At 47.7% G+C, this 26018-nt stretch overlaps 1 pseudogene; it reads left to right on the top strand.

The window, feature by feature from the left end:
• The first annotated feature begins 4734 nt into the window (after nucleotides 1-4734).
• LOC136452896 (subtilisin-like protease SBT5.6) lies at nucleotides 4735-24778 on the top strand (annotated as a pseudogene).
• Nucleotides 24779-26018: the final 1240 nt, after the last annotated feature.

The raw sequence follows: 26018 nt of genomic DNA, 5'->3' as shown, positions 1-26018 counted from the left end.
CCCCAGATCAAGATTCTCTACTCGTGACTGTGGACCTATCAGGATACAGACGTGATAATTTTGGAATAAAATGACTTTTATCCCAAAATTGGGGGCATATGTTTACACCTAAATTTGAAAGAAGAATCGTAGGGACTCGAAAGCTCCCAAGATCATGTCTTCAAGGAATCAATTGCATGCAGATCGGTATCAGCTGATTCGAATGCAACACTGGAATCGGCTTTCTTCAGATAGCGCCAGCAGATAACGACAAAGGCTACGATCGGCGTCGAGACAAAGCATGTTGGACTCTACAAAAAAAAGATTAGAGTCCAAGTTATCTTAAATTAGGAATGTTTTCTCTTAGGCCAAAAAATTATAATGAGTCGTGCTTAAATAAGATTCATGCGTAGGTTCCGGGTATAAATATTGGGCCCCGGCTATTGTAAAAGACACACAATCAATCAAATACAAGTTACTTACTTTTTTGGCTCTGGCCACCCCTTAGGAGTAGGAGTAGAGTAGATCTCGGCGAGTTCTTCAGCGAGTACGGCTGCATCAATCCGGTCGACCTCCACTACTTGTCTATAAGTACCATCATGGCTTATACTTCTGTTCGTACGGCTGCATCGATCCGGTCGACCTCCACTGCGACTCTGGTATAAGCTAGTTATCGATTCTTGTCTAGTTCAAGTATGGCTGTATCGATCCGGTCGACCCCCACTACTTGAACTAGATTAAGGTCAAGTTATCGGCTCTATCTAAGGATGGTGTACCTTCAGATGGATTCATTAAGTTACTGATATTGCTTGTTGCTTTCCATTATTTATTTAATTACAGCAATATCACTTCGCCCGATTGTGATTGATCTAGATCAGCCTTATATTCTGTTTAACCCATCATTTGTTAATCTAAATTTGATCTAATCTGTACTTTAAATGATGAGTTATGTTTTATTGGTTCTTCTATGTCAATCTTAATCGTGTATAGTGTGCGGTTAAGGCACGTCTGATCTTGAGTAGATCTATTGGCTAGCGAAAACCGTTCCATGGCCCGTTATCACAGCCTGTGTGATTCTGCCTCACACCCCACTGTTAGCACCGTGGAGTGGGGATCGTTACTTGGTAGATCTATTCCTGAGAGGGCATGACCTTGACTATGCGCTATGCCTGAATCGGCTGTTTTAGCCAATATCGAGTGCTTTCATGAATAGTTCGCGTCATGAGATCGTTGAAGTAGGGATAGGTTGAAAGATGTGTTAGCCCCATGATCTTATTATTGTATTACGGCCTGCATGATTCTGCCTCATGCTCCACTGATATTAGTAATAAGTTAGGGTCGTTGAGTCTATTATTGTTTCTACGGCCTGTATGATTCTGCCTCATGCCCCACTGGTCATAGCAATAGATAAGATCTAATATATTCATTAGATTTATCTTTACTAAATGGTTGAATGGTGATGAGCTGTTTCTTTTGTATAAAAAGGGGTTCGGTTACTTACAGTCGTTGGCTTAACATAAACTAATTATTGTTGACATCTTATTGCCATCGACCAATATTTGTCTAAATAATGATCATGAACGGTAATCGATTCTTCTTATACAACCCCACGAGCTTTAACTGATTTATTCTTATGAATATGCTGGAATCGACTATTTAGTCGATCTTCTTTCATATCGGCTCTCAGAGCCGCATATTCGGGACTGTCTAGCAACACCAACAAGTTCCACCCTAAATTACTGATAAATTTTCTCTCCTTGTCAATTGCAGGGTCAAATTGACTGGCACGTCTTGGGAGGAGTGCGTAGGATCGATCATCCCTGCGCTGAAGCTAGGCGGATCTCCAGCTCCATCGAGCGGACCCTTCCGGCTTGCTCGTGTGCCCTCGGCACGGAATGAATTTTCATGCCGACAAAACCTCACCGTCGCTCCAGGGTTGCTTCGAAACACGCCGAACCACTTGCCACTTGTGGCATTCTGTGCACCTAATAAGTGGAACATCACCTGGTTTACCCAGATCTGCAGCGGAGGAGCTGGAATCTTGAGGGGACATCGGGGATTTGAGGAAGACACCGCCGTCCGGCGTCGTCTGAAATCTAGGGACGATGGTTTCGAAGGGAAGGGAGAGGAAGGAGTGAAGAGTGAGGGAATGGAAAGGATAGGGGGCTATCGGCAAAAAAACGATTGGCAAAGGGCCCTCACGTGCTGCTCACATGACCTATGGACACGGTGACAGCTGACATGTATTGCCACGTAGGATCTATTCCTCAAACGGAGGGATATGGACCTAAATGGCACAGCTTAAAAAGTTTATGTACTTAAATCTGCAATTTCAGAGTTAATGGACCTGAATGACGCAACACAAAAAGTTGATGGACCTACGATGTATTTATCTCATATATAAACATAACTGGGGTAGCACTAGCTGCATACATTCACAGTTCCACACCTTACAAGAGGAATTGACTATATCTGAAATTGGGTTTGATATATGCCTCAAAGCTGCATAAAATTACTACTGGTACATGTAGAAAGTGTAAACCACTGCTTTACAAATTACCCCTGTACACTTTGCAACGTAAATTCATGATCATCTTTGTCAAAGAACTGCAGAAAAATGATTAAAAAAACAGATAAGCTCTGCATACGCCATGATACTGCTACATGATGAGAGGTCCAAACGGCAGTTGCGCTTTGTATTTGGAAGCATCTCATCATCACCACTATACACGAAAGCAATGGGCACCCTTGTGTGTGTATTCAAGCCATATACCGTTCGCATGCAGACGACGGTCCAGTTTCGACGCACGGGTCGGTTTCTCGTTTCCATCGTCAAACCATCGCGGAATCTATATGTAATCATCGTGCGTGCTCGATGCAGGACAAAGGGGTGATACCTACCCGTAGATGTGAAAATGGCTAGTGAAGAAGATGAAGCAGCCCTTCCGCTGGCCGCCGCGGCACATGACGTCATGGTCCTGCGGATCGGATGGCGCTAGCGGCGTGTGCGACGCAGCCGGTGGTGCTCGTCGGCATCGAAGATGAGGAGATTAATTTCAGAGCCCGACGGGGACTTAGAAGAGGAGACGCGGAGCCGACTCAAGTAGAGCCGTGTGCCTGCGGAGAGAGCCCCAGTGCTACGGAGGAGCCAACCCTCCCGGCTCCCGGGACGTATGATTTTATCCCGCGACACGCGTCAGCCATCGGGGCTAGGGGCGCACGGGAAAAATCAGTAGGGATGATCCTCACCAAAACATGGGGTGGATGCGCAGCTGATGCGTGGATCATGGAACATCTGATTTATCATGCATATACGGTTAAAATGATATGGTAAGGTATAGTTTTTCAAACGGGTGGCACTGGCACTACACGACACTAGCACTACACGGCACGGCACTATCAGGCACGATGTCACTGCCATGCCGTGCCGTGTAGTGCCACCGTGCCTAGACTCTGGCCTAGGCATGGCACTAAAGCCCTCAGATAGTGCCGTGCCGTGCCACAGGGCACGGCAGGCCAACGGACTGGTGTCGTGCCTTGGTACTAAAACCACATACTGAGGTAGAAGGGCGGTTAGGCCTGCTGCTGGAGCCATCATTAGCAGTGGCATCGTCCTGGACGGCGCCGCCAGTGTTGGGGGCGTCAGTATCGTCGACAGGAAGTGGGTCAGCAGCAGTATGGTCGTAGAGTTCCTCGGCAGCGCGACGGCCGAAGAGCTCCTCGGCATCCCCAGCGACATCGTCCTCGTCGTCTCCGGTCATCCCGCAGATGCGCGGCTCGTCATTAATGGCCATGGAGAGACCGATGTCCTCCTGTGTCCGACATCTCGTCGTCGCCGGCCTTTGGTCCCTCAATGCCAACGCCTACCAAAACCAAGAACAACAAGAACACCTAGGGTTAATAGAAGATCATGAAGAAATCAAGAAGAAGAACAAAAACGAACAGATCTAGGGTTATGGCTCATCTCTCTTGATGGAGCACCAGAGACAACAGCGACGACGATGTCGCGAAGACCAGACACCCTGGTACCTCAACGCATCAGAGCGGAGCCCCAATGATGCCGGACTCCGGCGAGGTCGATGAGAGCGACGAGACAGAGACGAAGACGAACGGTGGTGGATCTCGATGAGAAAGCTACATCGATGGTCAGGGAGAAGGAAGAGTGGTGTAGAAGGCCGTGCCGTGTGCCCATGCTAGCAACCGCCGCCTTAACTAGCCACCAAACGGCGGGAAGAAGAGAAGAGAGTGGCTAGGATTTCAGTCGATGGGAGAGCTCGATGCGACCATGCGGCTAGAATGGAGACGAAATGAGCTAGGGTTTGGAAAGGTGGGGAGCCAGGAGCGGCGGCTGGCTTATAAAGCCGTCCCACCTGACCCCTAGATCCAACGATCAGTAGGCGGGGGGCTCCATCCAACGGCTCGAGGCCGTGCCGCCCCTGTGCCGGCCGTTGAAGCGGGCCGTGTCGTGCTTGGCACAGGCACGGTAGCTGCCAAGCCAGGCCGTTTTCGTACCGGGCCAATTCGTACCGTGCTCGTGTCGGACCAGCAGGGTTGGCCCGTTTGGAAAACTTTACGGTAAGCCCACGTATCAGCCGGACAGTTCACACCACGTCCCGGTAGTAATGGTCCTCACTCAATTTTTTTAGCACGGCGACAGACCTAGCGTCCACCCAATTTTCTTCGGCTCCCTGTCCACCTCTGATTGTATATAAAAACAGCTCCCGAGCCATCAATTTACGCATCGGCACGCGATGCATTCAGAGGAAGAAGATGAGAGGAGCATCGGCTTTGCCGAGCCTTCTCCTCGTCCTCACCCTCTCTTCCTTCTGCAACGCCTCTGCCTTGGCAAAGCAAGACCAGGTTATCTTCAGTGCGCTGCCAACTGTGTTTCTTCTTTCCCCTTGATTCCTCTTCCTCCAATTCTTCAATCGGTAATGCTGGCAAAGCCAGACTATAGGTTTTGTCTAGTGCCTGTTCTGCACAGAAAGTGCAGAAGAGCCATGAAGAGTAGACTATATGGGGTCGATTATCGGTTTCTCGTTTCCATCGTCAAACCATCGCGGAATCTCCAATCATCGAGCATGCTCGATGCAGGACAAAGCTAGGGTGATAGCTACGCGTAGATGTGAATGTTGAGATTACAAAGCGTGACAGGCAACTTGCTAGAACTCGAGAGTCGAGGATGGAGGCGTCCTATTCCTACGTTGTTGATTTGCCTTGTGACTCCAAGTTACCTTTCGAACAGGGCATTCCATTGTCAAACGAACAACATGATCCATGCTAACGCATGGGTAGATTTGCCTCAGAAACCTTTGCCAGAAAGAGGAGCGAGTTCTGAACATTTGCATGACCTGAACTACTACGACAACACGACACAGTATATATGTGCAAGATTCCCAAGTTCGCCGCAACTTGAAGCTGCAAGCAAAGATTCTCCTTATCTCGAGGAAAAGATTCGTGTAGTTCCAAGTGCAGAGGGGGAAGTGAGGGACAACTGGTAAGCTACGGAAAAAATCTAGCGAAGTTATTATAATGGATAAAAAAAAGATATGCTGATGTCCATTATCTTAAAGGCGCCCGCAGACATTCAGACTCGCGGCAGCCCATGTCCGCGTCTCTGCTCCCCTATCCATCGCCTCCAAGGCCTGGCCGCACCTCTGATTGTATGGTATATAAACAGCTCCCGAACCGCCAATTGATGCATCGGCACGCGAGGCATTCAGAGGGAGAAGATGAGAGGAGCATCGGCTTTGCTGAGCCTTCTCCTCGTCCTCACCCTCTCTACCTTTTGCAATGTCTCTGCCTCCACAAAGCAGGACCAGGTCATCTTCATGTTAGTTGATCTCCACAGGGCCCTTGGATTGCGCTCTGATGGGGGGCGCCCAACCCTAATGTGGTTGGTGGACCCCTGTCGCACAGCACTATAAATAGAGGAGTGGGGAACTGACGAAGTTGACCGGAGCCGCTGCAATCCCACCACAGAGAAACCTAATCCGATCTAAAGGAGTGCTGCCAGCGACAGGAAGCCCACCGACTCCGCCGTACAGGGTCACCACCGTACCACTACGGACTCCACCAAGCCAAGCTGCCTCTACACTGGCGTCCAAGCCGCTGTGGCGCCATGGACAGAGCGGTACCTAGACAAAGGTACACCAACTATTTTCCCCATCTAGTCGAAGCTCTACCCCGAATCTACTCCATTACAGAGGTAATCAGTGATTCTAACAATGATATCAGAGCCGATTTACAGTATGGGGGTAGAGCATAGAAAATAAAGAACAAGGGTTAAATCCATTTCGGATTGAAACCCTAACCCTAACTGGATAAAAGAAAAGAGACCGGGGGTGGCGGACATCACTAGAACTCCGGTCACCACCGCCATAGCGCGGGGAAAAGTGTCGCACCGCCGTCCTCGCAGGCGCATGGCAAGAAAAGAACAGACCCAGTTCGGATCTGAGGAAAGGAGTAAAAAGAAAGAAGAACAGTGGTTCCCCAACCCTAACCCTAACTGGGTGAAGAGGAAGGGCCCTCGGCTCACGAAGCCGAACCCTAACCCACGAAGCACCGTGAGAAAGAAGAACAGACCGTGGGGAAGAACAACAGTGAACCCGAACCCTACATCCCGATTCGGACGAACTCCGAAAAGAAAGAAATCAAAAGAAAAGCGAAACCCTAACCCTAGAACGAATCCCCATTCCAATCGGTTCAACTCCGAAAAGAAAAGAAAGAAGATCTAAAGAGAAGAAGGGGAAGAGGGGAAGGGGATTATCTCGAAGATCTTGAATCAAAACCTTCGAGAAAATCCGAATCAGGTTCAACCGAACCCTAACCCTAACTCGTGATGAGGAAAGAGAAGAGAGTGATTCGGTACAAATAGAAAAAAAAGGAATCAAATGAAAGACATGAACCGAATCGAACGAAAAGGAACCCTAACCCTAGATCCCTAAATCGGTTGAATCCAAGAAGAACAGTGTAAATCCCGAAACCCTAATCCCCAACACCGGTTTGGAAAGAGAAAAGAAAAGCAAATCGGAGAAGGTGAAAGGGGGATGGGACCTACCTCGCCGTGCGTCGGGATGACCCTTCGCTAGCGCGGGAGAAGAAGGGCCGACCGGGGGCAGCTGCTCGTCGGGCTCAGCCAAGGGGGCGTCACCGCCAGGCCGATCGACGACAGCGCACTCACCCACTAGGGAGCGCACACGCCAGCGAGGGGGCTGGCAACGGCGCCATGGCTGCCCGCTCCTCCTCCTCGCTCGCTCTGTTGCTGCTCGCTGCGCTGGGGAGGGAGGCGAAGAGAGAGAAAGGGTAGGAATCAAATGAACTAGGGTTCTGGGGCACCGGCTACGACGCGGGGTTTTGTTCGGGCGATAACGATGCTCGGCCGTCAGATCAGAATGAACGGCGCCGGTTGATCGGGCCAACTCACGGCCCAGGCGGGCGAGCGCGCCACGTGGCTTTGCCGACCTAGGCCTAGGTTGCGGCCTGGTGCGGGCAGGGCGCGGGCAAGGGAGGCAGGCCGGGCCGAATTCTTGCTCAGGCTGAGTGAACGGTAAAGATTTGAGTCAATTTTCTTTTTCCTTTTTCCAGTAAATGTTTATTTCTTGAAAATTGATTAATGGCTTAAAGAAAATAGAAAAGAGATTTGTCCTATGGGCAAAATTCATTGAATTGAATTATTTTTCAGCTGCTAAAGAAATTGTTTATCCTCCAGTTATTTTGAACCAATGTGATATTTAATTAGAGAAAAAGAGAGTTTTTCCGCTGCTAAAGAAATTATTTATTCTCCAATTATTTTGAACCAATGTGATATTTAATTAGAGAAAAAGAGATTTTGACATGATTATGATGTTGTTATTTTCTGACCAACGTTGTTAATAACAATATCGTAATTTTAATGATTTATGCATTAATTCTATTTCTGCCCAATGATGATGTAGAATTAGTGTATAAGAACAGTTGTAAATTTTAATGATTTATGCATTAATTCTATTTCTGCCCAACGGTAATGTAGAATTAGTGTGTAAGAACAGTTGTGAATTTTAATGATTTTATACATTAATTCTATTTCTGCCCAACGGTGACGTAGAATTAGTGTATATGAACAGTTGTATGTTCATGATGCGTCGTCGAAATTATAACACTATCGTTTATGCCATATTTCGAGGGGGGAATAAAAAACTACTTAAGAATAATATTCTTAAATAGTCTTTTACTTCATTCAGTGCACCCTCTGTTTGTTCTTCCCTGCTGACTCCTCCAAATCTTCGATCGATTATGCTGGCAAAGCCAGACTGTAGGTTTTGTCTAGTGCCAGTTCTGCACAGCAAGTGGAGAAGAGCCATGAGAGTATATATATGGATGGATTATGCTTGTAAAACTTCGTCTATGGCCATTATGAACAGGTCTACATAGTGTACCTGGGCGAGCACGCCGGAGCGAAGGCGGAGGAAGCAATCCTGGAGGATCATCACACGCTGCTACTCTCCGTCAAGAGCAGGTAACAGGCTACCGTGCAGCCAGCAGCAACGACAACGACATGGCAAATGGCATGCACTACTTCTGTTCTCTCCGTTGCAGTCATCGTGATGCTCGCAGACGTAGTCAAAGATGAACTTGCTAGATAGGCCATATATATAACCAATCACACTCACGCATACTCTATGGGATGCTTCAACCAGTGAGGAAGAGGCACGGGCGTCGCTGCTGTACAGCTACAAGCACACCCTCAATGGCTTCGCGGCGTTCCTCTCCAAGGAAGAGGCCACGAAACTATCGGGTACGTACGTGTACAGAAAACAGTGTCAATGAGCAGATTTTGCAAGCTTGTGTTTGGCTAGAACAGTTGTTGATTCGTAAGCGCTTGTGTTTGGCTGATCCGTGACTTTTGCGCACACTGACGTCCTGCAGAGAGGAGCGAGGTGTGTTGTAACTATGTATCATAGATTTAGCCTTTGACTGTTCTGTTCAGTATAAAAGGTGAAACGGTAGATCCTAGTACGTGTAGGACGGTCTAGAGAGAGACACGGAGAGAAGGAGAAAGGTACCGAACCTGAGACCACAGGGGTGGAAGATCCAGTGGCCTCCATCAGGTTCGTTGATACAGACTGCGCACAGGCAGCGATGGTCGGGGAAGACGTCGGTATAGTTGCCGTCGTCGGAGTGGGGCGGCGCGGCTGGTGGCTTTCCGTCACTGGCTGCGTCCCTCTTGATCGGATTAGGGTTTGAGTGTCGGTGGAGAGCTCGGCTCAGGTCAACCTCGTGATTAGAGCCGCCGGCCCCCATCTCTTTTTATAGCGCAGGATGACAGAGGCTCTCCAGCCATGGTGGGTTCGGCGCCCCCGATCAGGACGCGAATCAAAGGGCCCAACTGGGCCGTTGGGTCCAGTCAGATAGAGATCAATCTAACAATCTCTTCCTTGATCTCTTTTTATTTTTCACTTTCATTTACTTTTGTTCATTCCATTATAGATTAGCGCATAGAGCATGTTTCATCGTCACGGTCCATTGCCGATAGATTTAACAGCTATAACACACTATTCTATTTTGAAATAGATACTTATCTTTGGGTCTTTTTTGTCCAGAAATTATAAGTTTTCCCTTAAACCCATGCCGGCTACATGTTCTCTGAACACGTTGGGTGATAAGCCTTTTGTAAGCGGATCCGCGAGCATCTTTATCGTACTTATATGCTCGAGACTTATAGTCTGATCCCGGACTTTATCTTTCACAACATAATACTTTATATCAATGTGTTTGGCAGCACCACTTGACTTATTTTTGTGAGCATACTGTACTGCAGGATTATTATCGCAATATAACTTTAGTGGTCTATATATGTCGTCAACCACCTTTAAACCGGGTATGAACTTCTTTAGCCAGTTCACCTGCCCCGTTGCCTCATAACACGCTACAAACTCGACATACATTGTGGACGATGTAGTGATGGTTTGCTTTGAACTTTTCCATGAAATAGCTCCTCCTACGAGAGTGAATACATATCCAGACGTGGATTTTCTATTATCTCCCGCATAATCAGAATCTGAATATCCCACTATATGGAGTGAATCGGATCTTCTATACGTCATCATGAGGCCTTTCGTTCCTTGCAAATAACGCAAGACTTTCTTTATCAATTTCCAATGTTCTATTCCAGGATTGCTCTGGAATCTGCCAAGTAACCCGATAACAAATGCCAAGTCAGGGCGCGTGCACACTTGAGCATATTGCAAGCTTCCGACAGCTGAAGCATATGGAACTACTTTCATTTGATCGATCTCATATTGGTTCCTGGGGTATTGAAAATCCCCATATCTGTCGCCCTTGACTATAGGAGCAGGTGAGGGACTACATTTGTACATACTGAATTTCTTTAAGACTTTTTCTATGTATGCTTTTTGTGACAGTCCTAATACTCATTTTCTTCTATCTCGGTGAATCTCGATCCCTAGAACGAACGAAGCTTCACCAAGATCTTTCATATTAAATTTTGAGGACAAAAACTTCTTTGTCTCCAGTAGTAGACTGACATCACTACTAGCAAGTAAGATATCATCCACATACAGGACAAGGAAGATAAACTTCCCATTATTAAACTTTGCGTAGACACAATTGTCCTCAACATTATCTTTAAACCCAAAATTTTTTATTGTCTGATCAAACTTCAAGTACCACTGTCTTGAAGCTTGTTTTAATCCATAAATTAATTTCTTTAGGCGGCATCCCATTCGTTCTTTTCTTTCCATGACAAAACCTTTCGGTTGTGCCATGTAAACATTTTCCTCTAAGTCTCCGTTAAGAAATATCGTCTTTACATCCATCTGATGTAATTCTAAATCGTAATGTGCCACTAATGCCATTATGATTCTGAAGGAATCCTTACATGAGACTAGAGAAAAGGTCTCATTGTAATCAATCACTTCTCTTTGTGTAAAGCCTTTTGCCACAAGTCAGGCTTTATATCTCTCTATATTCCCCTGAGAGTCAAGTTTTATTTTGTAGACCCATTTACAGCCTACTGTTTTGGCTCCTTTAGGAATTATCTCCAAATCCTAAACTTTATTTGCATTTATTGATTTCATTTCATCTTCCATGGCCTCAAGCCATTTTGATGAATGATCACTTTTCATGGCTTCTTCAAATGAGGTGGGATCATCCTCCATTTGAAATTCCTCAGTGTTGTATACTTCATAATCAGCAGGAATAGCTGATTTTCTAACTCTTTGAGACCTTCTAGGAGCCTCCTCATTTGGCACATTTTCTGTTTGAGGCTGTTGTTACTCCCCCTCATGTGTGGCAATAGGTTCTATAGGATCCTGAAGAACAGGTCCCTCATCATCATTCATTGTTGCCATAGGTGGAATAACAACAGGTGCTGACATCATAGTATCTTGCGCTGTTGGTGCAGCGATAGCTGGTAGTGAGAAAAATGGCCCATGAATCATCAGAGTGGGCGCATACACCCGCTTCTCTTCAAGGTCAATTTCTCGAGCTACTATGCTCCCCCTTATCATTTCATCTTCTAGGAAGACAGCGTGTCTTGTTTCCACAAACTTTGTATGTCTATCTGGACAGTAGAAACGAAAACCTTTTGACTTTTCTGGGTAGCCAATGAAATGGCAACTCACTGTTTTGGGATCTAGCTTCTCAATGTTTGGGTTAAAAACTTTAGCCTCAACAGGGTCCCCCACACATGCAGGTGGTTTAGTGAGGGTACTCTTCCTATCCACAACTCATATGGTGTTTTAGGCACCGACTTACTTGGTACTCTATTGAGAATATGAATGGTGGGTTTTAACGCCTCCATCCACAGACTCATCGGTAAAGTGGAGTAACTTATTATACTGCGCACCATATTCATCAGGGTACGATTGTGCCTTTCAGCTACTCCATTCTGCTGAGGTTCGCCCGATGTAGAATACTAGGCTACTATGTCATTCTCCTATAAGAACCTTGCAAAAGGTCTAGGAACTTGACCATATGGGGTATGCCGACCGTAGTACTCCCCACCACGGTCAGACCTAACTATCTTTATCTTTAAATTATGTTGGTTTTCAACTTCTGCCTTAAATATCTTAAATTTATCCAATGCTTCTGTTCTTTCTTTGATTAGATAAATATAACCATAACGGGAGTAATCATCTGTGAATGTTATGAATGAAGCATAACCATCCACTCTTTACAGGAAACGGACCACAGATGTCTGTGTGAATGATCTATAGAATTCCTACGCTTCATTTGGCATCTTTCTTAATTTTCTTTACATACTTTCCTTTTATGCAATCTCTGCATTGTTCTAAGTCTAAGAGCTCTAATGGAGGAAGAATATCATTCTTAACCAGTCTTTCTATTCTCCCCCTCGAAATATGGCATAAATGACAGTGCCATAATTTTGACAATGCATCGTGAGCTCTCTTTCATTTTCTATTTACATCCACAGATGAGGATACATTCACATTGTCACACGCAACATTTCCATTATCGCATACAACATTCACATCATCGCGTAGTGATAACAAATAAAGCTCATTCTGTAAGATAGCAATACCAACACATGCATCATTAAATGTTATCTTACATTTGCCATTTCCAAAATGGCAATCATAACCATCGTTGTCCAAACATGACACACTAATCAAATTTCTCTGTAGGGAGGGAACATAAAGAACATCTCTCAGTATAAGTTTGAAACCATCAGCAAGCTCTAGAGCAACATCGCCAACGGCAGCATGGGACCCTTGCCCTTTGACTTTGAGGAGAAGTTAGTATTCTTTTTCTTATTATCTTTTAGATAATTAATAGTGCCACCATTGGCAACTTTCATTCTCTCCTCCTCTTGCACACACATGGCCATGAGCCTCTCCATGTCCCATTTCTCGGGCTGAATGTTATAGTTGACAACGAAAGTGTCAAACTCTTTTGGCAAGGAAGCAAAAACCAGATGGATAAGGAACTCATCCTTGAGAGCCAGATCCATTGATTTGAGCTTGGATGCCAAATGGCTCATCCTCAGTATATGCTCTCTTATGCCACCATTACCTGAGTATCTCTCTGTCACTAGCTGTTTTATCAACTGGGTAGCATATGTCTTTGAAGAGCCAGTGAACTGACTTCTTATTCTTTTGAGATACTCAGTGACAGTGTCACACTCTGGGATTGAGCCCATAATAGCAGGCTCAATCATGTTCTTTATCACTGTCAAACACTTCTTGTTGGCAGTGACCCATTTCCTATGCTCAAGGTCATAGGACATTCTTTGGGATGCAAAATCCCTCTCTCTGGTTGCTCAGGCGGCATCAGCCTCGTTTGTCTCCCTCACCGGTGCCACAGGCTCTGTGGGACACGGTGTGGTGACTACCCAGTCCACCTCAGTGAGGATGAAAGTCAGGTCGATCTTTTTCTTCCACTCAATTTAGTTATCACCTTTTAGAGTGGGGATCTCTTTGATACAACTTATCAAGTTGTATCCGCCTGAAAACACAATTCAAATGTTGTGAGAACATAAATAATAACAATAACAATTGCATGTCTTATTTCCAACGTTGGTTAAAATTAAAACATACAATTGTTCTCTACACTAATTCTACATCACCGTTGGGCAGAAATAGAATTAATGCAAGACAAAACATTATAATATTGCCATTAATCAACGTTGGTCAGAATAATAACAATATTATAATCAATTAAAACATATCTATTTTTCAAAATTAAATTCTCCCGTTGGTTTGAATTTAATAATGAAAATTATATCTTTAAATACGCAGCGGAAAATTATTCAATTTGATGAATTTTACCCATAGGGAAAAATACTTTTTCTATTTTGTTTTGAGCCAATTTCTATTTTCAATTTTCTAGAAAAAGGAAAAAATGAAAATTGGGCTTATTCTTTACTGTTTTGGCCCAAAAACCGGCTCGGCCCATCAATGCACGCGCGCGCAGGCCGCACCCAGGCCGCAACCTGGGCCTGGGCCGGCAAAGCTCGCACGCCCGCGTGTCCGCCTGGGCCGTGAGTTGGCCCATTTAATCTTGGTCGTCCGTTCAGCATCAGATGGCCAAGCGGGCGTTTCGCTTGGAATAAACTCGACGCAGCGCGCCTCCAAGCCGAAACCCTAATTCATTCTTCTCGGCCCTCTCTCTCTCTCTCTCTCTCTCTCTCTCTCTCTCTCTCTCTTCGCCTCACTGCGCTCTCTTCTTTCCTCAGTACCGCAGCACCGAGCGACGAGCGTCAACGGCGAGAGCGAGCAGCGAGCCCCAGTGCCGTCGTTGTCCCCCTCGCCGGCGTGCGTGCTCCCCAGCAGGTGAGCGCGCCGCCATCGAGCGGCCTAGCCGTGGCGCCCCTGTGGTCGGATCCTGGCGAGCAGTGCCCCCGGCCGGCCCTCTCTTTTCCCCACGCGCCGGTGTGCACGACGGCGAGGTAAGCCATCCCTTTCCCCTTTTCCCCTTTCGATTTCTTTGGTTCTTGTGCTCGGATTTCATCCGATTTCCCGATTAGGGTTAGGGTTAGGGTTAGGGATGGCACATTTTGTCTTTTCCCGAATTGATTTTGGGTTTTAGGGTTCGATTTGACATGAAAAACGAGCCTTGCTTCTTCTTTAACCCAGTTAGGGTTAGGGTTCATCCGAACCCTTTTTCTTTTCTGATTTGCTTAACCTAGTTAGGGTTAGGGTTCATCTGAACCCTTTTCTTTTCTCAGATCCGAAAGGATCGAAGTTAGGGTTCAACTGAACCCTTTGTCGGCCGAAGCCCCTTTCTACTTTCTAAATCCGCACTGGATTTCTTTTTCTTAAGCCAGATCTATACCTAAACCATGGCTCTGGTACCAATGTTGTAACTATAGTATCATAGATCTAGCCTTTGACTGTTCTATTCGGTATAAAAGGTGAAACGGTAGATCCTAGTATGTGTAGAATGGTCTAGAGAGAGACAGGGAGAGAAGGAGAAAGGTACCGAACCTGAGACCGTAGGGGTGGAAGATCCAGTGGCCTCCATCAGGTTCGTCGATGCAGACTACGCACGGGCAGCGATGGTCGGGGAAGACGTCGGTGTAGTTGCCATCGTCGGAGCGGGGCGGCGCGGCTGGTGGCTTCCCGTCACTGGCTGCGCCCCTCTTGATCGGATTAGGGTTTGAGTGTCGGTGGGGGAGCTTGGCTCAGGTCAACCTCATGATTAGTGCCACCGGCCCCCACCTCTTTTTATAGCACAGGGTGACAAGGCCCTCCAGCCATGGTGGGCTGGGCGCCCCCGATCAGGGCGCGAATCAAAGGACCCAACTAGGGTGTTGGGTCCAGTTAAATAGAGATCAATCTAACAAGGTGGTGTGTGCCTTCCAGAGCGAGGGGAGGTGGGCGCCGCATACCACGAGGTCTTGGCAGTTTCTAGGCTTTGAGGAAGGACTCATCAATCCTCCCAACGGCAGGGAATGGCTGCCGTCCCTTGACAAATCCAGCGAGGACGTCATCGTCGACATCCTCGACTCCGGTGAGAGCGCCCTCCATCCATCCACGCATCGTGTTTGTCGTTTCAATCATGTCTTGATTTGCTTGCTTGCTTGCACCAGCAGGGATTTGGTCGGAGTCGAGGAGCTTCAGCGACCAAGGGCTCGGGCCGGTGCCGGTGAGGTGGAAAGGGACGTGCTGGTTGGTCCATCCAATCCAAATGATCGTGGCAGTGTCACCACTGCTTTCTGAGTGTAACTGAGATTGGAGTCAACGCTGTACCCACCACGATCTCACTCTCGCTTTTTCTGCTATAGTATATCCATCTGACAAAAAAGTTTTGACTGGAGTCAATTGGAGCACGTAGGAAGATCATAGGGGCGTGATACTACATCAAGGCCTACGAGGCGCACTACAAGGTGTTAGATTGATCTCCTGACCAATAAGCCCAACGGCCTATTGGGCCTTGGTCTCGTGCCCTGATCGGGGGCGCCCAACCCTACATGGTTGGTGGGCCCCCGTCGCACTGTGCTATATAAAGAGGTGGGGGCCGGTGGCTCAAAGCACGAGGTTCACCGTGAGCTGCAAACCCACCGACAAACCCTAGACCGATCTAAGAGGGCGCGCAGCCAGCGACGGGAAGCTCCGCTGATCCTCGCTGTCGGCACTGCTACGCCCGACCGCACTGCATCGATGTCCGTGCAACCTCTACTCCACCCGTCGCTGCCCATGTGCTGCCTCCATCACCAAACCAGTGATGGCCAGCACAACCGCAACTTCATCTGGAGGCTCAGGTTCATCACCAGCCCCTCTCTACCCTATCTCCCTCTCGGTGTAGTGTTCTAGGTCTAAATGTGCATGTGTTTCACGGTTCTAAGTGTTCATCCGCCTAGATCTACCCTAGTCGATCCATAGAATAATAACAATGGTACCAGAGCCTACTAGCACGTAGATCTAGAATGGGTACCGATTAGAAAAGAAAAAAGACGAAGAGATCCAGTGCGGATCTAAGCAGAAAAGGGTCGGCCGACGTTCGGTTGAACCCTAAACTCGATCCGTCGGATCTGAGAAAAGATATGGTTCGGATGAACCCTAAACCTAATGAGGTTAAAGAAAAACCCGAAGGTGATTCGAGGAAAAGAAAAACAGTGTCGTGTCTAACCCTAACCCTAACCCTAATCGGGAAAATCATTCAAAATTCGATTCAAAGAAACCGAAAGGGGAAAAGAAGGGGAAAAGGGTGGCTTGGCTCACCTCGCCGTCGAGCACACCGGCGCGCGTAGGGAAAAGAAAGGCTGGCCGAAGGGGGCACGGCTCGCCGGGATCCAGCCACAGGGGCGCCGCGGCCAGGCCGCTCGACGGCGGCGCGCTCACCCGCTGGGGAGCGCGCACGCCGGCGAGGGGGCCGGCGACGGCGCCGGGACCTCGCTGCTTCACCGTGTCGCTCGGTGATGAACTAAGGAGAGAAGAGGAGAGCAGTGAGGCGAAGAGAGAGAGTGTGCGCGTGAAAATGAAGCTAGGGCTGAGGGAGGCGCGGTCGGCCGGGGTTTTTGATGCCCCGAGCTGCGCGCTCCACCGTCGATCGGAGATCAACGGCCAGGAGGGCTCGGGCCTCTTTTGGCCCAGGCGGGCGCTGCTGCTCGGCCGAAATCCCGGCCCAGGCCTAGGTTGCGGCCTGGGCGCGGGGGAGAGAGCGCCACACGGCCTGGGCGCGGGGGTGCGCTGGCACGTGCGACTGGGCAGAGGGAAGCTAGGCCGGGACAGCAGGCGCGCGCGGCTGGGCCACGGGGTGCTGGACCGGGTGCGCTGACGGGCGCGCGCGTGAATAGGCCATGGGCCGTTTTCGCTGGGCCGCGCAAACTGATTGATGGATCGGGCCGAAATGGCCAAATAAATAGTAAAGTCACAGTTTTTGTTTTTATTATTTTCCAGAAAACAGTTTGATCAATTTGAATTGAATTTTTATGATAATTTTCTGTACAAAATTTATCCAACGATATTTTTTGTTCAGTAAATAGTAAATTTGCTTCTGGAAAATAGGAAAAAGATTATTAAATGTTAAAGTTTCCGCTGCGTATTTAAAGATGTAATTTTCATTATTAAATTCGAACCAACGGGAGAATTTAATTTTGAAAATGGATATGTTTTAAATTGATTATAATATTGTTGTCATTCTGACCAACGTTGATTAATGGCAATATTATAATGTTTTTGTCATACATTAATTCTATTTCTGCCCAACGGTGATGTAGAATTAGTGTAGAAAATAATTGTATGTTCTAATTTTGACCAACGTTAAACTAAGGCATGCAATTATTGTTGTTATTTCTGTTCTCACCCTATTTGAATTGTGTTTTCAAGAGGATACAACTTGATGAGTTGTATCAAAGAGATCCCCACTCTAAAAGGTGATAACTATAATGAGTGGAAGAAAAAGATAGACCTGGCTTTCATCCTCGCTGAGGTGGACTGGGTTGTCACCACACCGTGCCCCAGAGAACCTGTGGCACCGGTGAGGGAGACTGATGAGACTGATGCTGCATGGCAGAATAGAGAGCGGGATTTTGCTCCCGTAAAGATATCCTATGACCTTGAGCATAGGAAATGGGTCACTGCCAACAAGAAGTGTTTGGCAGTGATAAAGAACACCATTGAGCCTGCTATTGTGGGCTCAATTCCAGACTGTGACACGGTCACAGAGTACCTAGATAGAATAAAGAGTCAGTTCACTAGCTCTTCAAAGACATATGCAACCCAGCTGATCAAGCAGCTGGTTACAGAATGGTACTCTGGTGGCGGCAGTGGCATTAGAGAGCACATACTGAGAATAAGCAATCTGGCATCTAAGCTCAAACCAATGGATTTGGCACTCAAGGATGAGTTTCTTATTCATTTGATTTTTGCTTCTTTGCCCAAAGAATTTGACACCTTTGTTGTTAATTACAACATACAGCCCGAAAAATGAGATTTAGAAAAGCTCATAGCCATGTGTGTGCAGGAGGAGGAAAGAATAAAAGTTTCACAAGGTGGTTCTATCAACTACCTAAAAGATAAGAAAAAGAACTATAATAACAACTCTTCCTCCAAGTCATCTAGAAAAGGTCCCATGCAACAGTCTCAGAACCAGCAATTTCCAGTGGCCAAAGACCAGTGTCTCCACTGCAAGAAGACGGGACATTATAAAAAGAATTGTCCTGATTTCTTAAAGATGATAATGAAGAATAAAGGTGAGAACATTATTACGTTCGTAAATGAATCCTTGTATGTAAAGTTTTCAAAATCTACTTGGTGGATTGATTCAGGTGCAACTATTCATGTTGCTAATTCATTACAGGGATTCCGTTCGATGAGAACTTTGCAAAGAAGCAAAAGTTTCATTAAAGTCGCAAATGGAGAACAAGCAGATGTTGAGGCCGTTGGTGATCTTCCGTTAGAGCTTGCTGATGGCTTCATACTTATTCATAGAGATGTTCTTTATGTACCTTCTTTGCAAAGAAATTTGATTAGTGTATCAAAGTTGGACCATGATGGTTATGATTGCCATTTTGGAAATGACAAATGTCAGATATTGTTTAATAATAAATGTATTGGTCTTGCCTTCCGACAAGACGAGCTTTATTTGTTATCACTTCGTGAAAATGTGAATTCCGTATGTGATGTGAATGAAAATGTATCCTCATCGAACAATGAAAACAGAAAACGAAAGAGAGCTCACGATGCGTTGTCGAAATTATGGCACTGTCGTTTAGGCCATATTTCGAGGGGGAAAATATAAAGACTAGTTAAGAATGATATTCTTCCTCCATTAGAGCTCTCAGAGTTAGAATAATGTAGAGATTGCATAAAAGGAAAGTATGTAAAGAAAATTAAGAAAGATGCCAAATGAAGCACAGAAATTCTACAGATTATTCACACAGACATATGTGGTCCTTTTCCTATGAAAAGTGTGGATGGTTATGATTCATTCATAACATTCACAGACGATTACTCTCGGTTTGGCTACATTTATCCAATTAAAGAAAGAATAGAAGCGTTGGATAAATTTAAAATATTTAAAGCAGAAGTTGAAAATCAGCATGATTTAAAGATTAAGATAGTCAGGTCTGACCGTGGAGGAGAGTACTACGGTCGGCATACCCCATATGGACAAGTTCCTAGACCTTTTGCAAGGTTCTTACAGGAGAATGGTATAGTCGCCCAGTATTTAACACCGGGCGAACCTCAGCAGAATGGAGTACCTGAAAGGCGTAACCATACCCTGATGGATATGGTGCGTAGTATGATAAGTTACTCCACTTTACCCACGAGTCTGTGGATGGAGGCGTTAAAAACCGCCATTCATATTCTCAATAGAGTACCAAGTAAGTCGGTGCCCAAAACACCGTATGAGTTGTGGACAGGAAGAGTACCCTCACTTAACCACTTGCGTGTGTGGGGGAGCCCTGCTGAGGCTAAAGTTTTTAACCCAAACATTGGGAAGCTAGATCCCAAAATAGTGAGTTGCCATTTTATTGGCTACCCAGAAAAGTCAAAAGGTTTTCGTTTCTACTGTTCTAATATACATACAAAGTTTGTGGAAACGAGACACGCTGTCTTCCTAGAGGATGAAATGATTAGGGGGAGCATGGTAGCTCGAGAAATTAACCTTGAAGAGAAGCGGGTATATGCACCCACTCCGATCATTCATGAGCCATTTTTCTCACTACCTGCTGTTGCTGCACCAACAGTACAAGACACTATGGTGCCAGCACCTGTTGTTATCCCGCCTGTGGCAACAATGAATGATGATGAGGAACCTGTGGCTCAGGATCCTATAGAACCTATTGCCACACATGAGGGGGAGCAACAACAGCCTCAAACAGAAAATGTGCCAATTGAGGAGGCCCCTAGAAGGTCTCAAAGAGTTAGAAAATCAGCTATTCCTGCTGATTATGAAGTGTACAACACTGAAGAATTTCAAATGGAGGATGATCCCACCTCATTTGAAGAAGCCATGAAAAGTGATCATTCATCAAAGTGGCTTGAGGCCATGGAAGATGAGATGAGATCAATGAATGCAAATAAAGTTTGGGATTTGGAGATAATTCCTAAAGGAGCCAAAACAGTAGGCTGTAAATGGGTCTACAAAACAAAACTTAACTCTCAAGGGAATATAGAGAGATATAAAGCCCGACTTGTGGCAAAAGGCTTTACACAAAGAGAAGGGATTGATTACAATGAGACCTTTTCTCCAGTCTCATGTAAGGATTCCTTCAGAATCATAATGACATTAGTGGCACATTACGATTTAGAATTACATCAGATGGATGTAAAGACAGCATTTCTCAACGGAGACTTAGAGGAAAATGTTTACATGGCACAACCGAAAGGTTTTGTCATGGAAGGAAAAGAACGTTTGGGATGCCGCCTAAAGAAATCTATTTATGGATTAAAACAAGCTTCAAGACAGTGGTACTTGAAGTTTGATCAGACAATAAAGAATTTTGGGTTTAAAGATAATGTTGAGGACAATTGTGTCTACGCAAAGTTTAAGAATGGGAAGTTTATCTTCCTTGTCCTGTATGTGGATGATATCTTACTTGCTAGTAGTGATGTCAGTCTACTACTGGAAACAAAGAAATTTTTGTCCTCAAAATTTGATATGAAAGATCTTGGTGAAGCTTCGTTCGTTCTAGGGATCGAGATTCACCGAGATAGAAGTAAAGAGGTATTAGGACTGTCACAAAAGGCATACATAGAAAAAGTCTTAAAGAAATTCAGTATGCACAAATGTAGTCCCTCACCTGCTCCTATAGTCAAGGGCGACAGATATGGGGATTTTCAATGCCCTAGGAACCAATATGAGATCGATCAAATGAAAGTGGTTCCATATGCTTCAGCTGTCGGAAGCTTGCAATATGCTCAAGTGTGTACGCGCCCTGACTTGGCATTTGTTACCGGGTTACTTGGCAGATTCCAGAGCAATCCTGGAATAGAACACTAGAAATTGGTAAAGAAAGTCTTGCGTTATTTGCAAGGAACGAAAGGCCTCATGATGACGTATAGAAGATCTGATTCACTCCATATAGTGGGATATTCAGATTCTGATTATGCGGGAGATAATAGAAAATCCACGTCTGGATATGTGTTTACTCTCACAGGAGGAGCTATTTCATGGAAAAGCTCAAAGCAAACCGTCACTACATCGTCCACAATGTATGCCGAGTTTGTAGCATGTTATGAGGCAACGGGGCAGGTGAACTGGCTAAAGAAGTTCATACCCGGTTTGAAGGTGGTTGACGACATCAATAGACCACTGAAGTTATACTGCGATAATAATCCAGCAGTACAGTATACTCACAACAATAGGTCAAGTGGTGCTGCCAAACATATTGACATAAAGTATTATGTTGTGAAGGATAAAGTCCGGGATCAAATGATAAGTCTTGAGCGTATAAGTACCGAAAAGATGCTCGCGGATCCGCTTACAAAAGGCTTACCACCCAACGTGTTCAGAGAACATATAGTCGGCATGGGTTTAAGGGAAAGCCTATGATTCCTGGACTATAAAGGGCCCAAAAGTTAAAGTAACTATTTCAGATCAGAGACGTGCATTATAGCTGTTAAATCTATCGGCGATTGACCGTGACGATGAGACATGCTCTATGCATCATCTGTGAAGAAATGAGTAAGGATAAAAGGATTGAAGTTTAAAGTTTAAAGATAAAAGTAATAGTGAGATCAAGGGGGAGAATGTTAGATTGATCTCCTGACCAATAAGCCCAACGGCCTATTGGGCCTTGGTCTCGCGCCCTGATCGGGGGCGCCCAACCCTACATGGTTGGTGGGCCCCCGTCGCACTGCGCTATATAAAAAGGTGGGGGCCGGCGGCTCAAATCACGAGGTTCGCCGTGAGCTGCAAACCCACCGACAAACCCTAGACCGATCTAAGAGGGCGCGCAGCCAGCGACGGGAAGCTCCGCTGATCCTCGCCGTCGGCACTGCTACGCCCGACCGCACTGCATCGACGTCCGTGCAACCTCTACTCCACCCGTCGCTGCCCGTGTGCTGCCTCCATCACCGAACCAGCGATGGCCAGCACAACCGCGACTTCATCTGGAGGCTCAGGTTCATCACCAGCCCCTCTCTACCCTATCTCCCTCTCGGTGTAGTGTTCTAGGTCTAAATGTGCATGTGTTTCACGGTTCTAAGTGTTCATCCGCCTAGATCTACCCTAGTCGATCCACAGAATATTAACACAAGGGCCTCAACACCACGTACGCCTTCCGGTCACCGCGCGACCACGACCACGGCGTCCACCGTGGCCGGCCGCACCGTGCCCCGCGTGTCCACGCTGGGCGGGTTCGCGAACGGGACGGCCTCGGGCGGGGCGCCGCTGGCCCATCCCGGGGCCCAACCCCAACATCGAGAACACCTGCTTCGAGGCCGACGTGCTGGCCGCCATGGACGACGCGGTCGGCGACGGCGTCGACGTCATGAGCGTCTCCATCGGATCCTCGGGGGCCCCGCTGCGGTTCGCGGACGACGGGATTGCCCTCGGGGCGCTGCACGCCGCCAAGCGCGGCGTGGTGGTCTCGTGCTGCGGCGGGAACTCCGGGCCCAAGCCGGCCACCGTGTCCAACCTCGCGCCGTGGATGCTCACGGTGGCCGCCAGCAGCATCGACCGCGCCTTCCACTCCCCGATCTAGCTTGGCAATGGTGCGATGGTCATGGTAAGCACTGCGGACGAATTGACATGCATCAATTCAATTGCAATTGGAGAGACATGTGACTTAATTTGTTTTTAATTCTCTCTCTCGAGTCAGGGTCAAACTGTAACACCATACCAGCTGCCCGGCGACAAGCCCTATCATTTGGTTTATGCAGCAGACGCAGTTGTTCCTGGGACTCCCGCTAATGTTTCCAAGTAAGCAATCAACCGCACTAACCTCTCTTATAGTAACGATGACGAATGGTGCTAAGTGCTAGCATGATTCCACCACGACGCAGCCAGTGCCTGCCGAACTCCGTGTCCAGCGACAAGGTGCGAGGCAAGATCGTCGTTTGCTTTAGGGGCACTGGGCTGCGGGTGGAAAAGGGCCTGGAGGTGAAGCGCGCGGGCGGCGCGGCCATTCTGCTCGGCAACCCAGCGGCCTCCGGCTCCGAGGTCCCCGTCGACGCGCACATCCTCCGGGGTACCGCGGTCGCCGCGGCCGATGCCAACACCATCCTCAGCATCAACTCCAGCTCCAGCACGACTGCCGTGCTGGACCCCTCGAGGACCGTCGTGGACGTCCGGCCGTCGCCGGTGATGGCGCAGTTCTCGTCGCGTGGGCCCAACGTCCTGGAGCCCAGCATTCTCAAGGTACGTAACGTGCAGCGTCTTAGATACAGTAATAACTGGCGTAAACAAATATGACATGCCAAACTCTGCCCCAGAGAAGAAGTAAGTGCGCGCTAATTTTGCAGCCGGACATTACGGCGCCGGGGCTGAACATCCTGGCGGCGTGGAGCGAGGCGTCGTCACCGACGAAACTCGACGGCGACCACCGCGTGGTGCAATACAACATCATGTCGGGGACGTCCATGTCGTGCCCGCACGTCTCCGCCGCCGCCGTCCTCATCAAGGCCGCGCACCCCGACTGGAGCTCCGCCGCCATCATGACCACCGGTAAACAAACGCCTCAGGCCATCAAAGGCAGCCGCCCTGCCGCATCTCTCTGATCGAGGTTTCTGAACAGAACACTGAACCGAGCTCGTGCTGTGCGTGTGTTCCATCATTCCAGCCACGACCAACAACGCGGAAGGCGGCCCACTAATGAACGGGGACGGCTCGGTTGCGGGGCCCATGGACTACGGCTCGGGCCACATCCGGCCCAAGCACGCGCTGGACCCGGGCCTCGTGTACGACGCGTCGTACCAGGACTACCTGCTCTTCGCGTGCGCCAGCGCCGGCTCCCAGCTCGACCGCTCGGTGCCGTGCCCGGCGCGCCCGCCGCCGCCCTACCAGCTGAACCACCCCTCCGTGGCCGTGCACGGCCTCAACGGCTCGGTGACCGTGCACCGGACGGTCACCAACGTCGGCCCCGGCAAGGCTCGGTACACCGTCGCCGTGGTCGAGCCCGCGGGCGTCTCCGTGAAGGTCTCGCCGAGACGGCTCAGCTTTGCGCGGACCGGCGAGAAGAAGGCGTTCAGGATAAAGGTGGAGGCGAAGGGGAGCAGCATAGTGAGAGGGCAGTTCGTGGCGGGTTCGTATGCGTGGAGCGACGGCGCCCATGTCGTGAGGAGCCCCGTTGTTATTCTTGTCGCGTGACCATCATTTGGTAGCTAGTGGCTCGCGTGGACAGAAAAATTGGAGGGTAGCTTTAGCCATGCCCATACCTTGTTCCAAGAAGTGGAAGGCATGCAATGTAACCTTCGGCTATGTTGTGGAAGAATAATCACACCAAGATTTCAATCAAGGAGAAAAAGGGAACAAAGATAAACTAGCTTCCCAGGCTTGTGTGATATTCAGTTGTCATATGTGCCTGAATTCATGATTGAACTGAACAGAAGCCCTATTTTACTTGGAACGTGTAGCACTGTCTCTGAAAATTATCACGAATTTCTGGCGCATCTTGTGACGTTATAAACCACTATTTAGCTTGATCGATGATGTTATGATAATCTCCGACTGCTTCGTATCCTTATCCAAGCGCCGTACCATCTCCAGTCTTGAGAAGTGCCTGTGGCGTGCAGAGCTGGCTGGCTGTGCGTGCGTCACAATGCGCGATCTCGGCCTGTCCCTTGTCCAAACCGCTCGGCGTTACAGGTGTATGACCCGCATCGGTGGCGCATGCCAACACGGCACTTTTTGTGCGTTGATTGAAACGCTGCCACACCACAGAGCTACTGGCACGGGACTCGTGGCTAGAGTCCAGAATCGATGGATATTCTGTCCAGTTCGTCTGTACGGACCACCGGTAGATTGTCCGTTTCGGAGAAGTAAGCTCTGAAAATTCAGCGGCTGCTAAGTGTAGGAGTACTCTAGCTGTAATTTACTCCGTAGTTCGACAGTGACGGCGCTGCACGCTTGATGCACGATCGCGCTTGCGTCACCGGGCAAATGGTTTCGCAACAGGTTTATCTGAAACTGCAGTAATAACCAGCGTCATCGTCAAAACTGACTGCGTTTTGACCCTACTGCTAGCCGCATGGGCAACCACTGGTTGTCTAGGGTCTTTTTCTGAATTCTGAAACTGAGTAATCCTGAAAGCGTCATCAGGCTTGTAAAAGGTAACGATGCAACACGAAATGTACACTAGGCCTGTTCTAATTGATCCTGCATCCGACACGCATTTCTTACGTCCAATAACCATGCATGAACTTTTTCCGGTGGATAAGCTAACTTGCGGTACAGTAGGTTGCAGTTCGGATAGGCCTCTTAGGCTCTTATTACTCAAGTCAAGCAAAAGCAAAGCCTGCCCTGCCCTTCTGCTTATGCTTTTCAGCCTGGGAAACCGACGTGCTCGTTTCCCTTGAGATACCGGGTGATACACGTTAAGCTCATTACACACACAGCCAGATGTCACAGGCGCCCGGGCAGTACGGCTCCTGTCCTAATCGATACGTTCATTGCAAAAGTTGCGT

Source organism: Miscanthus floridulus, chromosome 5 (assembly GCF_019320115.1).
Source record: "Miscanthus floridulus cultivar M001 chromosome 5, ASM1932011v1, whole genome shotgun sequence".
In the NCBI taxonomy this organism is placed as follows: domain Eukaryota; kingdom Viridiplantae; phylum Streptophyta; class Magnoliopsida; order Poales; family Poaceae; genus Miscanthus; species Miscanthus floridulus.
Note: the sequence above shows the minus strand (reverse complement) of the source record. Positions and strands in the feature narration are given on the sequence as shown.